Genomic DNA, 13,500 nt, shown 5'->3' on the forward strand with positions numbered 1-13,500 from the left:
CAGAAAACTGTGTAGATAACGTTCAAGTCCAAATTCAATTCAGCAGAGTTTTTGAAGAAAACAGTTTCAAAAAATGAGTAATTTTGGCAAATATAACACGAGTTTAAGCAATCCTGTCCCTGGTCATCCTGAGAAGAATAAATTCCCATCTACCACACAGACTTGACAATCATCCGGGAAACGGTACCGCAGCATAAAAGCCAGGACCAGCAGCCTCCGGGACAACTTCATTCACCAGGCCATCACACTAATTAACTCACGCTGATTTGAGTGTATTTCTATGTTACATTTATTGTTCTTTTTATTATAAATTACAAAGTTTGCGAATTGCACGCTGTTGCGGAAACGTAACGCAGATAATTTTACTCCTCATGCATGTGAAGGTTGTAAGAAATACAGTCAATTCAACCACAAAGGAAGGAATCAATTCCGGATTTTCGGGGTTCCGATTTTTCAAAAAGGTCATAGCTGGGTGAAACAGTGTAAAAGTAGTCTCTTTGAAACACAGTAAGAGTGTGATAGTATCACAGCTGTGGAAAGGGGGGCATTGTGGTGGGACTGTGTGTTACTAGACTGTGAGTAGAACTGAGAATTAGGATGGGAACAAACACTCGTTTGAAAATTTTCTCAATGGAGCTCCCATCACCAAAAGGAAAAAAAAAACACAGAGAAACAGTGACAGATCGGGAGATAGAGTTTGGACAGGTGCCATTTTAACTCGACTTTTGCCAGTGATAACTGAAACTGCACTAATGTTCACTGGTACGTCCTCTGTTTAGAAGGTTTAGATGTGACAGGATTTCTCGGTTATGTCCGGGAAGGACTCCTGGCATAATAAGCGGGCAAGATGTCTGCGAACTATCCTTTCTAGTACTGGAAAATCGAAGGGATCAGGTAACAGGTGTCTCGGCGGGTCAGCATTTCAGAACGATAGAACACAGCTATTCGACTTTTCTAATACCTTACACTGGGATAGGAACAGACGGTATAGAATGTATTTTATTGATACTATTCCGTAGGAACCAGATCCGAATTTGGCAATTGATGTGTTCCTTCAAATCCACAAGAGAAATATGGAGATTGTTAAGGGAACACTCGAGGGGTTTCAGTATAGGCTTGTTTCTTTGAAGCGGGGAATGAATGGCCGTATTAAGTAACCCTGTTTGATAAGAGAGAATTACGAGAGTGAACATCCTTACAAAATATTCTAATCCAGGTATGAGTGATTGCGGCCCCATATACGACGACTTGATACAATTTCGGAAAAAAAGTAAGCAGTCTCTGATATTCCCATGTTGCTACAAATTTATGTCAACTAATGAAGTAGACATTTGCAGACAGTAAGATCCAATTGCGAACGATTTGATTCAACTATCTTTCCAGTACAATCCTAACAACCATACGCCTAGTCTTCCATTGATTTAGGCACGCATTACCACTGTTACTCTTTGAACTGAACTCACAAATATTCAATACTTGTGCAATATTATACATTCTCAATTCGTTCACAATTTAAACTCTCGCAGAGCATGACATATTTTAAGTGTTGAACAGTTAACAAATAATCCGTAATTGGAATCATACAACATTTAAGGAATACTTTCGATTTGAAAGCAAAGGGACGCTGGTAGTTATATATCATACGCAAGTTAATATTCAACATATTGAAATCATGCCGTCCACACGTTACAAATCTACAACGATTTAAACGTGCTCTCACGTCCAATCACTTACCAAAGATGGGATTGTGACTAAATGAACGATTTCTTGTATAGTATCATGTTTAATATTCACTATTATCACCGTTGAAGTAACAGTGTCACAGGGACGTTGGAAGCGAACCAAAGTGCAGGACACCGACACATAGGTAGTATTAACAGAAGTGGGTTTATTATCAAGGTTATCAATATCAATACGAAAGTTATCAATTATCAATATCAAAGTTGCATGTTGTAATACACGATGTAATACCATCCCCTACCTTGTCAGTGACAAGTCCCTTAATCCTAGCTCAAAAGTACAATGCAGTTCTTCTAATTGTTGTTGCATTTTCACAATTTTATCAGTTGATACCTCGGAGCTCTGAGTCACTCTCTTCAAACCTACAAGTTGCTCCCTGGGCGGGATTCTGGTTAGCGAGAGTTTGTAAGACAGTGTTTGTGTCGTTGTGTCTGTGTTTGTCTGGACTGTTCTGTTACAAGGACGTTGGAAACGAACCCAAGTGCTGGACACAGACACGTAGGTAGTATTACCAAAAGTGTGTTTACTAATAGTTGCAAGGAAGGCCGGGGAATAGGTCGAGGGGAGCCAAGGAGTGAGCGAAGCTGAATCGGGGATCAAACCCGGGTCACGACAGCAAGACTCGGGAGTTTTTAGGCAGAGTAAGGATCTGGACCAGGGGATGAGCGTGGCCGGGAAAGAACAGAGGGTGGAATGCCCAACTCCTATTAACACGGGGGAGAATTAATACAGGCAGCCAGCGCGGGAACGGAACTCAGAATATAGAAAACACAATTCGTGACACGGGGTAGCGGCAAACGACCAGCAATACCAGCCGGACTGGAAGACGACAAAACCAAACAGCGACGGACAATTCGTATCTTGACTCGGAGTAGCGGCAAACGGCCGGCAATCACTTAACTGGGCATGAAGAGACAGAATTCCTGAAGCAACCCCAGGCACAGAAGCAACTTAGAATCCACCATTCTCGGCGGACGGAACATACATCGCCGCACTGGCGGAAGTAACGGTCCAGCCCAGAGCAGATGGAAGCCGGAGTTTTTATGCTGCCGGTTCGGATGAGAATCAGGTGCCTTAATCAACGTGCCACGTAGAATATAGGAAAAAAGGAATTTAAGGAAAATGAGGAGTCAAGGGACCGGACCGTGACAATCAGATTTGGACATTGTACTTGGACCTTTGCCACACGGACCTTCAATTCGGATCTAAGGTCTTTACCGCCTGAGTAGTGGAGGGAAGGCATATTCCTTCAGTGTGATGCCTCCCTTATAATTGCAGGGAGAAGCTTAGAATGATGGAGCCTAACGGAGCCTGCTTTGCTTGCATCTTCGGAAACAGCACTATTTCTATCTTTAGTATCTCTTTTTCTTCATTTTCAGGGTTCTTTTGAAGACTCTGGCCTGGAGCTAGACGCCATAGGAAGATATAAAACGATGAAAGAGATAGGTGAGATAGAGGAAGGAAAGTTGTTTCCACTAGTGGTTGAGACTAGAACTTGAGGACATAGCCTCACAGTTCGGCGATGTAGATTTTGGAGGGAGATTAGGAGGAACTACTTTTCCCAGAGAGTCGTGAATCTGCGGAATTCTCTGATCGATGAAGCAGTGCAGGCTACCCCAGAAATATATTCAAGACAAGTTTGGATATATTTTTGCATAGTAGGGGAATTAAGTGTTATGGACAAAAAGACAGGTCGGTGGAGATGACTCCATGATCAGATTGACCAGAATCTCATTAAATGGCGGAGCGGGCTTGATGGACCAAATAGCCTACCCCTGCTTCTATTTCTTAAGTTCTTCTGTTTTTTTTTCTATGTTTGCCGCTCATCTGGTTACATTTGGTTAGCACGTCTAAAGACATCTTGCCTTGGACACGGACTGGAACCTCCTCCGAGCCTTGGAAACGGAACGACAAACAACCACAGTCCTTTCGAGTAGCGGCAAACGGCCTGCCTACTGAGCCTTGGACTCGAGCACGGTAAAATTGAACACAGAGCCGGGACCCGTCCTTGGGAACAGGACGTAGGTCCGGGGCTTACACAGAGTCACGACCCCCTCCTTGGGGACAGGACAAAGGGCCGGAACTCATACACAGTACATAGAGTCACGACCCCCTCCTTGGGGACAGGACAAAGGGCCGGAACTCATACACAGTACATAGAGTCACGACCCCCTCCTTGGGGACAGGACAAAGGGCCGGAACTCATGCACTGATACTACACACGGGGACACAAATAGACTGTTCCAAGCTCAAGCTCTTTTAGCGTGGCAAGGATCCGGTCTTACTCCAGCGGCTAAACTTAGTGGTGATACAGGTGAGGACGCAGACAAGTTGGCAGGTAAGGCTTCAGGCGTGGTTTGCTGAAAGAAGGGGAAGGGAAGGGAACAGTCCAGTTTCAGGGTAACAGCAATGACGGCCTGTCTATCCCAACGGAAGCAAGGTCAGGGACGGACAGATTCAACGGCAGGGTAACGGCAAAGACGGCCTGACTTACCCGACAGAGGCGAGGACAGTGTACTAACAAGACGAACCCCACAGAGGCGAGGACAGGATACTGACAAGACGGACCCGACAGAGGCGAGGACAGGGTACTGACAAGACGAACCCCACAGAGGCGAGGACAGGATACTGACAAGACGAACCAGCACCTACACTCGAACCCAGAGCCACTTATATTTCTGACCCCGAAGACGAGAATCAGGTGCCTATGATTAAGCCCAAATGAAACTAGGGACAGCCGGAAGACCCGGAGTCTGGAGTCCACGGAACGACCGTGTACCGGAACGTGGATTACATGGACTGGACCGTGACAATGCTCTGCAAATACCCAAACGTAAATTCCTAGATTCTTCGATTCTGCTTTTCTTCTTCTGTCCTTGTATTTTCAGCAGAGATCAAATTTTATGGATGTGATTCTGAGAGTTTATAAAGCTGCTATGTGTTATGGCATTTTGATATGTTCGCATACAAACACGGTCCAATGAATTTGTTTTGCTCTGCAGCACCTAGACAGTGCTCTGCTCTCCCGTGTTCAGTTGAATTTAACAGTTCACTATGGTTATCCACGGCCAGTAATGAATATCATGATCAATATCTCTCAGGTGTTGAAGCACAATCTGTGTAGTGCATGTTAATTGGTCTTTCAGATTCCTGCTCCTGTTTCCTTCCATTGCTAATTTCATTCTGGTCGCCAATGGGGAAGGCGGAGAGAGTAATGGCAATAGTACTCGATTATTTGGTTAAATGCTGGCAGGAGATGTTTGGAAGTGGACTGCCTATCGTCATAACCATGCGGAGCTGCGTCACTACGTACAGCACTAACGTCCTATTTCAAATCCAACCCTTGTATCCCTCTGAATAGAGATGCTGGACCAGCAACTTTTCTATCTGCTTTAGCCACTTTAATCGCCAATATTACGTTTTTTTTCTGATAATGACTTGGGCATTCAAATATATTCATAATCAGTAGAGATTTTACTCAATGCTTCCATGTCGCTACAAACGAGTCTACTTCTTATCACTCACTCCTTTCTTTCACAAGCCTTCTAAAACTGATTCAAATGCATCATTCTCACCGGATACTCTATTATATCATGGTCATAAGATAGTCACAAGATACCTACGGGGTATGTAACAATATGTTCTGATATCCAGTTACAATGTGACCATTGACTGCAGGGCATCACCACTGATAGTGGTATTGTGCTGAAGAGCATTTTTTTATATAAAGGGAATATTGATACGGTTTTATGGTCATGAATCTTGTTTTCGTTGTGTCCATCATGACGTTGGACAAGCAATGAATTTACCAGTATATTTGAAGATGGTTCTGAATAAGCAGTGACATTCTTTTGATGAGAGTTCGTGGGACCGAATGTGATGAGATAACGACATTGCAGCATTAGTGGAACTGGACAGGCAGAGACATTATCCATGTTGTCGGTGGTGTGTCAGAATAAACGTTGATAACTCCACGTGGTCTCTGATATCCCTATGGTCTGTGACAGTCCTGTTATTTACAGTAATTGATCGCTCGAAAGGAGGGAAAATAATCCCAATGGTCTCCTCATAGCCCAGAAAGGGAATAAAATTATCGGTCTCGTAAATGTAATCCTTCTCAACGCATCTATCTGCTTATATATCTATTTATGCAGATATCGATCTACTTATATGCGCACATTGGCAATAAACTGAAAAAAAGAAACTTTCTTTGCAAGAGCCATAGTGGCGATTTCTATGGACACTTCCTCGGATGCAGCGGTAGCCATGAGGCCTTATGTGCCTTGTTCTGACTTGGCTCTCCATGAAGCGTTGCTACACCGCCTTCCTGGGTGTTGGATCTTGTAGTTGATCTCATCCGCCGAGTCCGGGAACTGGCTTCACATGCTTGGGTAGCAAATCACTAACTCACGTGGGTTCAAGTCTGGCGGCTACCCTCACTTGGTTTAGCCTGTATGTCGTCGTGCTGTACCGGGGTTGCCACTGTCGGAGGCAAACAGTTACCTGGAGCCACCGGTAAGAGCTGGGTGTCAGGAGAGAACTAAAAGTGAATGAGCTGCAGCTGGGTAGAGTACGACAAGCCCGCCACCATAGGGACAAAGAAGACACTGTTTACAACATTTTAAAATGACGGGTATTGGAGATGTTATTTTGGCATGAAACCTAAGCTGCTAATTAGAGAAATATTAGTAATTGGTCTCTTTCATAGCATGTACAACGTGCACTAAATAAGCATCAAATCTGATCGTTGGCAGAGCACAATGGCTGTCTGTTAACGGCAGGGAGTTTGCAAGCGGGTAAAATGAAGTAAATGTATATGTGTCCCTGAGGGTGGAGGACCCACGTTTCACTGAGCCATTCGTAATTCAATGCTGATTATAGTCGATGGTATTTAGCGTAATACATGTATACGTTAGTTATTTGACCATTCCAAACTCCACATTTTCAGGACGACAATGACAGTATTTTTATTCACCGGAGAGACAGCATCTGGAAATTCGTTGCAGAGTTGGCGGAACAACACTTTCTAGCACGTCGGCCTGTGTGCTTAGGTACCTCCCACTGGAGATCCAGAAAAACCATCCGAACACGCCTGAAATTTGGTGCAGTCTCCTGAATTCTCATTTACTTCAGACAGTAATCGTCATTATTTTGCAGGGTTTTTCATTGCTTTTGCACAATATTTGCCTGACCTGTGATTGACAGAACGACATTATCAGCCTGAAACGGGTGAGTATTTCTCGATATCTATGTTTCACCTTCTGGAGAATTTTCCTTTAACTTCTTCCAGCGTCACAGAAACATAGAAACATCGAAAACCTACAACACAATACAGGCCCTTCGCTCCACAAAGCTGTGCCGAACATGTCCTTACCTGAAAAAATACCTAGAGTTACCCATAATCTGTTTTTCTGAGCTTCATGTACCTGTCCAGGAGTCTCATAAAATACCCTATCGTATTCAACTCCACTACCGTGCCCGACAGCCCATTCCATGCACTCCCCACTCACTGCGTTAAGAATTTACCCCTGATATCTCCTCTCCTCCTACTTCCAAGCACATTTTAACTGTGTCCACGCGTGCTAGCCATCTCAGCCCTGGGAAAATGCCTCTGACTATCCACAGGGTCAATGCCTCTCATCATTATACACCTCTATAAGATCACCTCTCATCCTCCGTCGCTCCAAGTAAAAAAGGCCGAGTTCAATTAACCTATTCTCATAAGGCATGTTCCCTAATCCAGGCAAATATTTGTAAATCTCCTCCACACCGTTACTATGGTTTCCACATCCTTCCAGCATTCCTCCTCTGTAACTTCATTCGTCTTCAACGGGAATCTTAGGACGATACAATTCCCTACACGGCCTCCAGCCCCTTCTGAGGTTTCTGCAGGTATTACGTCACTCCCTTGTTCACTATTCCTCCCTACTAATCTCCATTCTGGCACCTATCACTGCAAGCGTTACAACTGTCCTGCCTGCATGTACACGTCGTACCTCATTCCACATCGGTGAGACTCAATATAGATTCCGGTATCGCATTGTGGAACACTATCGCTTCGCATTCACCCTCCAAAATCGATGCTTCTTGAATTAGCGAATGAACATGTAAACATTCCCCAGAGTTCCTATCCAGATGGATCTGCGTCCGGTCCATAAGAATGGAGATCAGTGAATCCCAAGTAGATTGGCAAAACGAGTTTCGAACTACCTTGATGTATAGATTCACGTTGCAGACTTGCTTTTGTAACTCGCCTCTTAAAATGTCCTACTTTTTTGTCCACAGATGACACGGAAGAAGAGTATGATGGGATATACCACACTTAATTCTTCAGCAAGCCAATGCGAATGTTGATGCCATCCAGTAAAGGACCCCGCTTCATCACATTTCATTCTGCAGTGTGAACCGTGTTCAGGGCTCGTCCAGGCAGCACCTCCAGTGTCTGAGCATTGACCACAGTTGCCGGGAAACATCACCACCTCAGAGTCCCCGTGAGTGTCAGAAACCTGCTTTGCCGAGAAATGCATCTCCGTTCGTCACTGTTCTTATCTCCCTCTTCCCGTTCGCGAATTGAAAGACTGCAATCCTGTGGAAGTTAATCATTGCCATCGGAGGAGCAATTGGAGACAGACAATAAATGTTGTCTTGGTAATAACACACATATCACAGTAATCAACAGAACCAGTACGAGTGTTGATGTATTGATCAATGAACAGGTTGTATTGATTCATGGCGCAGTGGACAATAAAATGGCGGAGTAGGAATTGAAATGAACTGCTGTCGCAACAAATGACAACTGTTTCCGAGTTACTGATGGAAAATAACTTACAAGAAAAAAGGTGATTCACACGGCGAGGCTAGCATAGTCAGCCTCACAAATCATATTCAAAGTGTGAGAGGGGAAGATATTTGAGATATTCCCAGAGAAACCGAGGGTCACGCATCAGTACTAGTTCCACAATCGATACAGAGTGGTGAGTCAGCCCACGGTGATGATAACAGTTCCGCACGTCGTGCAGCGACACCATCTCCACGATGGATACAGTCCAGTCATCCTCCAGTGATACCAGATCCGCACATCGCACATCGATACCAGTTCCACGATAGATATGACGTGGGAGTACAAGTTTCACAGCGGGAGCAGAATGGTGAGACTGTGTTTATCCAATAAGCCGAGGGCAGTTCATCGGTACGAGTTCCACAATAGGCACAGAGTAGTTAGTACAGCAAAAACAGAAGGAAATGAGCTTGAGAAGTGAGCTTGGACACACCCACTGTTCTGCACATACTTAGATTAGTGACGAAAATGAGAAGACACTGAATGGGGTAATGGGACAGAGATAATCATGAAGTCACAGATTATTACTACAGAGAAACATGCTCTTCCGTTCATCTAGGTCAACTCTCTGTGATCCTCCGCCCCGCCCCATATATCTGCATCCCCCGTCCCTCTTTCATCCACGTACCTACACAACCTTCACTGAAATGCTACAATTGAATCCGCATCTACCAGTTACGCTTGCAGTCCCTTCCACACTCGCTCGACTCTCTGAGTGAATAACTTCTGCTACATACACTGCTTGCATATTTCAACTTTCTCCCGAAGTCTATGAGCTCTAGTTGTAGATTCACAAGATAGAACATATCCTTCACCCAAAGCATAGACCGTATAACATAGAAATCGACAGCATATTACCGGCCCTTCCATCAACAACGTTGTGCCAAATATGTAACTCTCTGGACTTTCCCGAGCGCATAGCCCTCTATTTATCTAAGCTCCATGTACCTGTCTAAAAGACTCTTAAAATATCCTGTTGTATCTGTTTGCACCACCGCCGCCGGCACTGCATTCCACGAACACACCACTGTCTGTGGAAAAAATTACCCCTGGTATGTCCTTTGTACCAATTTCCAAGCACATTAAAACTATGACCTCTTGTGTTAGACAGTTCGGCCCCGGGGTGGGGGTGGTGGGAAGAATACCTCTCTCTATCCACGCGATTAATGACTATCTTCATATTATACAATTCTGCCATGTCACCTCTCATCCTCTGTCACTACAATGAGAAATAAACCTGTTCTCCTAAGGTACGACCTCCATTCCAGGCAATACCCTTGTATATCTCCTCTGTACTCCCTCTCTAGTATCCACGCACCCTCGCTATAGTGTCTATTGTATGGACCCTCCATGGGGAAAATCTATTTCTTTTTTATTATCAAAGGTCCCTGTAATATTACTATTTCTTTTATATGCTCAGAAGGTCATTCGTACAACTTGCTTTATTGTGACACATGTCATCAGCTGTTACTGTTACAGGAGACAGGAAAAAAAGATACTATTTTCCCCCTCGATAGATTCTACCCTATTTCACCTGCCGATCTGAATACCCGCCCTCAATATCAGCAGTGAATGAGTTCCGTTGAATGTGTCAAAATAAATCTGTTTGAAGTTGATTCTCCAGGTTCATTGCTCAGGATGATTGTCTACGTTAGAAATGACACTGATCAGAAAATGTCCCATTTTGGCAGCTAACGTCAGATGTCTTGGAGAGTACATTGGCAATGTTCGCATTATCCTTTGTTTAAAAGTTAATAACGTGTAACATCCCTTGAGGATACGAATTCATGGCAAGGTTACAGAGTGAGAAAACATTTCAATGTAACTGTTTGTACAGTTGGCTGTCTCTCATGGGACAGATAACATTACCACACTAAAAGCCTCAGTGGAATTACTCTGAATTGGTTATTACTCTGCAAAACCTGTCACCAGTCCATATGAGCATTTGGATCGTTCCCTGCAACTGAACACTGCTTCTGACGGAATATGGAATATCCAGCGATTTACTACATCGTGGGCGTTTTCTTTCCTGCAATTGTAGCAACTGGTGTCCCTGGTAAAATACTTGAGCCGGTCATTTTATGTATGGTGCCCTCGTCGTCTTGCTTTTCTTCAATTGCGCTGTTTGGACTTTTACTGAGCACTGATGCTACCTTCGTCTGAAATGTGTTTCTAGAATTGAGGATCTAAGCATCTGATAGTTTTGTAACTCTGTTTCCATATTGTTTCTGCGTGATGCTTTCTATTTCTTTTATCAATTATGTTGGTGTCGATATTGCCATAGTTCTACAGTGTCACCTTGGTTGACTTTCTGAACTGACCCTAGTCGTTTTTCCAGATCAGAAGCTTTTTCAACTGACCGGCCAGTCGAAAGTCGACTCTCAGGTCTGTTCTTCATAAAACGTTAGATTGTAACTTATGCATTAAATCTCATGATTTCACCACAAATAATCCCTTCAGCTATTTCACCTCAAACAATGGAAATGGTGTTGTTTCTGGAGCGATCGACCTTCGCGGGTACGTGCCTTGAATATCAGATGCCCGGCTGTAACCTGTCGGTAAGTCAACAACCCATTGCTAATTCTGTCCACTATTGTCCAGCCGGAGTGCACGGACAGAGTCCGCACAAATTGAATTTCTGCTTTTCACTTCCAAAAAAAAATCCGAGACTGCGTAGCATTGGAAAAATGGTGGGCATTCAGACATTTCAGCTAACGATAATTTTGTTCTGATTTGTTTTCTTTCTGAATTTCTTGTAGTTATCTTAACGGCGATTGTGATCCTATCTCGGGGAAAATGCGGACTCTCCAAATGCATCACCCGTTACCTGGTTGGAATGGCAACAGCGGATCTGATGGTGGTTATAGTTTTCGCTTTACTGGAACAGACCAACAATATCTACATTTATTGTAGATTCCTACTAATCACTCCTGTATGCGCAGTGACAGGTATATTATTTGTTCTGACGAGGGACTGTTCTGTTTGGTTTACGGTCAGTTTTACCTTCGATCGTTTCATCACAATAAGTTGTCGAAAGCTCGGGAAACGATACTGCAACGAGAGAACAGCAACGGTGGTTATGGTGACGGTGGTTATAGTGAGCTGCGGGAGATGTGTCCCGTATTACTTTGTTGTTGAACCTTACGTCATTATTGACAACGTGCCGTGGCGTTGCTCCCTCACACATGAGTACGCTACTTTACCCGTGTGGAGAGGATACGAAATGTTGGATAGCATTGTTACACCTTTGCTACCAATCGGCATAATTCTTGTCTTCAATGGGTTAACAGTAAGACATATAATTGCGGCAAATAGAGTCCGCAGAGGTCTTCGGAACAGCAGCGATAAACATAAAGATACTGAGGTTTAAAACCGCAGAAAATCTATGATTTTGTTGTTTGCAATTTCAGCTAATTTCATATTACTTTGGATGCCCTCTACAGTTCGTGCCCTGAAATGGCAAACGGAAAATTACTATTACCTAGACAGATATTTGAGTTCCCCGGTATATATACTACAGCAATTTGGTTACATGTTCGGAACTCTCTGTGTGTGCACCAATACTTGTATCTACACACTGACACAGAGGAAATTCAGGCAAGAGCTGAAGGATGGAATAAAGTGTGTGTTTACGTTAAATGGCCATCTGTGCAGATAACGACCACTGAATTTGCAATTCAGCGGAGTTTTAGAATATAACAGTCGGAATAAATCATTAGATTTGGCAAATATGCCAAAAATTCAAAACGATTTTTTTTGCCTGGTCATCCTGTAATAAATATATTCCAAATTATCACAGAGACTTGACAATCATCTGGAAACGGTACCACAGCATAAATGCCAGGACCACTAGGCTCCGGGACAGCGTCACCCCCCAGGCCATCAGACTGATTATCTCACGCTGATTTGAGTGTATTTCTCTTTTTCATTGACTGTTCAAATTATTATAACTTACTAGGATTGCACATTGCTCATTTAGACCGAGATTTTTATTCCTCATGTATGTGACGGATGTAAGAAATAAAGTCAATACAATAACAAGGGGATGATTGACTTCCGGACTCTTACGGGTTCAGATGTTTCAAAATGCTCATAGTCTCTTAAAAAGAGTAAAGGGACTGTCTTGACAGCCTCTCAATTGCGGAAAAGGCGAACATCGTGGGGTGATTGCATGTTAATAGACTGTGAGTGGAACTTAGAAGTAGGAAGGGAAGAAACAGTCTTTTCAGAGTATTCTGTACAGAGCTTGCATCACCAAAACGGGAACAACACACAGAGTCGGTGACAGATCGGGACACATATTTTGCACAGGTGCTTATATTAACACGGCTGTTGTCCCAGGCAACTTAAACTTCACTGATGTTCATCGGCAATTCCTCTGTTTAGAAGGTTTAGATATGAAGGAATTTCTCAGTAGTGTACAGGAAGGAGACCTGGCACAAGGAGCGGGCAGGCGGACTCATGAACAGTCCATCTTGTGCTAATACCAGAAAGTGAAATGGGTCAGATAACTGATCACTCCGCGTGTCAGCATTTCAGAACGATAGAGCACAGGTATTCGACATACCTTACACTGGGATACCAGCAGACAATATGGAGTGCACATAATTGATACTATTGGTTAGGAACGTGGGAGCTGAATTAGGGAAGCGAATTGTTCTTTCAAATGCACAGGAGAAATCTGGAGATTGTTAATGGAGCACTTGTTTGGCTTCAGCATTGGCTTTTTTCATTGAGGCGGAGAACGGATGATAAGAGATTTAAAACACCTCTTCAAGAAGAGGAAGGAAATATACTTAAGGTTTGGGAAGGGAGGATCAGAGAGGGCTGTGGAAAGTCAAAATGCAGCCAGGAAGGTTTTAGCAATGGACTTAGAAGAATTAAAATGAGAAGGAATGGAAGAGACAAGCTAATGTAGGTGA

This window comes from Hemitrygon akajei, unplaced genomic scaffold, assembly GCF_048418815.1.
Source record: "Hemitrygon akajei unplaced genomic scaffold, sHemAka1.3 Scf000184, whole genome shotgun sequence".
Lineage (NCBI taxonomy): Eukaryota > Metazoa > Chordata > Chondrichthyes > Myliobatiformes > Dasyatidae > Hemitrygon > Hemitrygon akajei.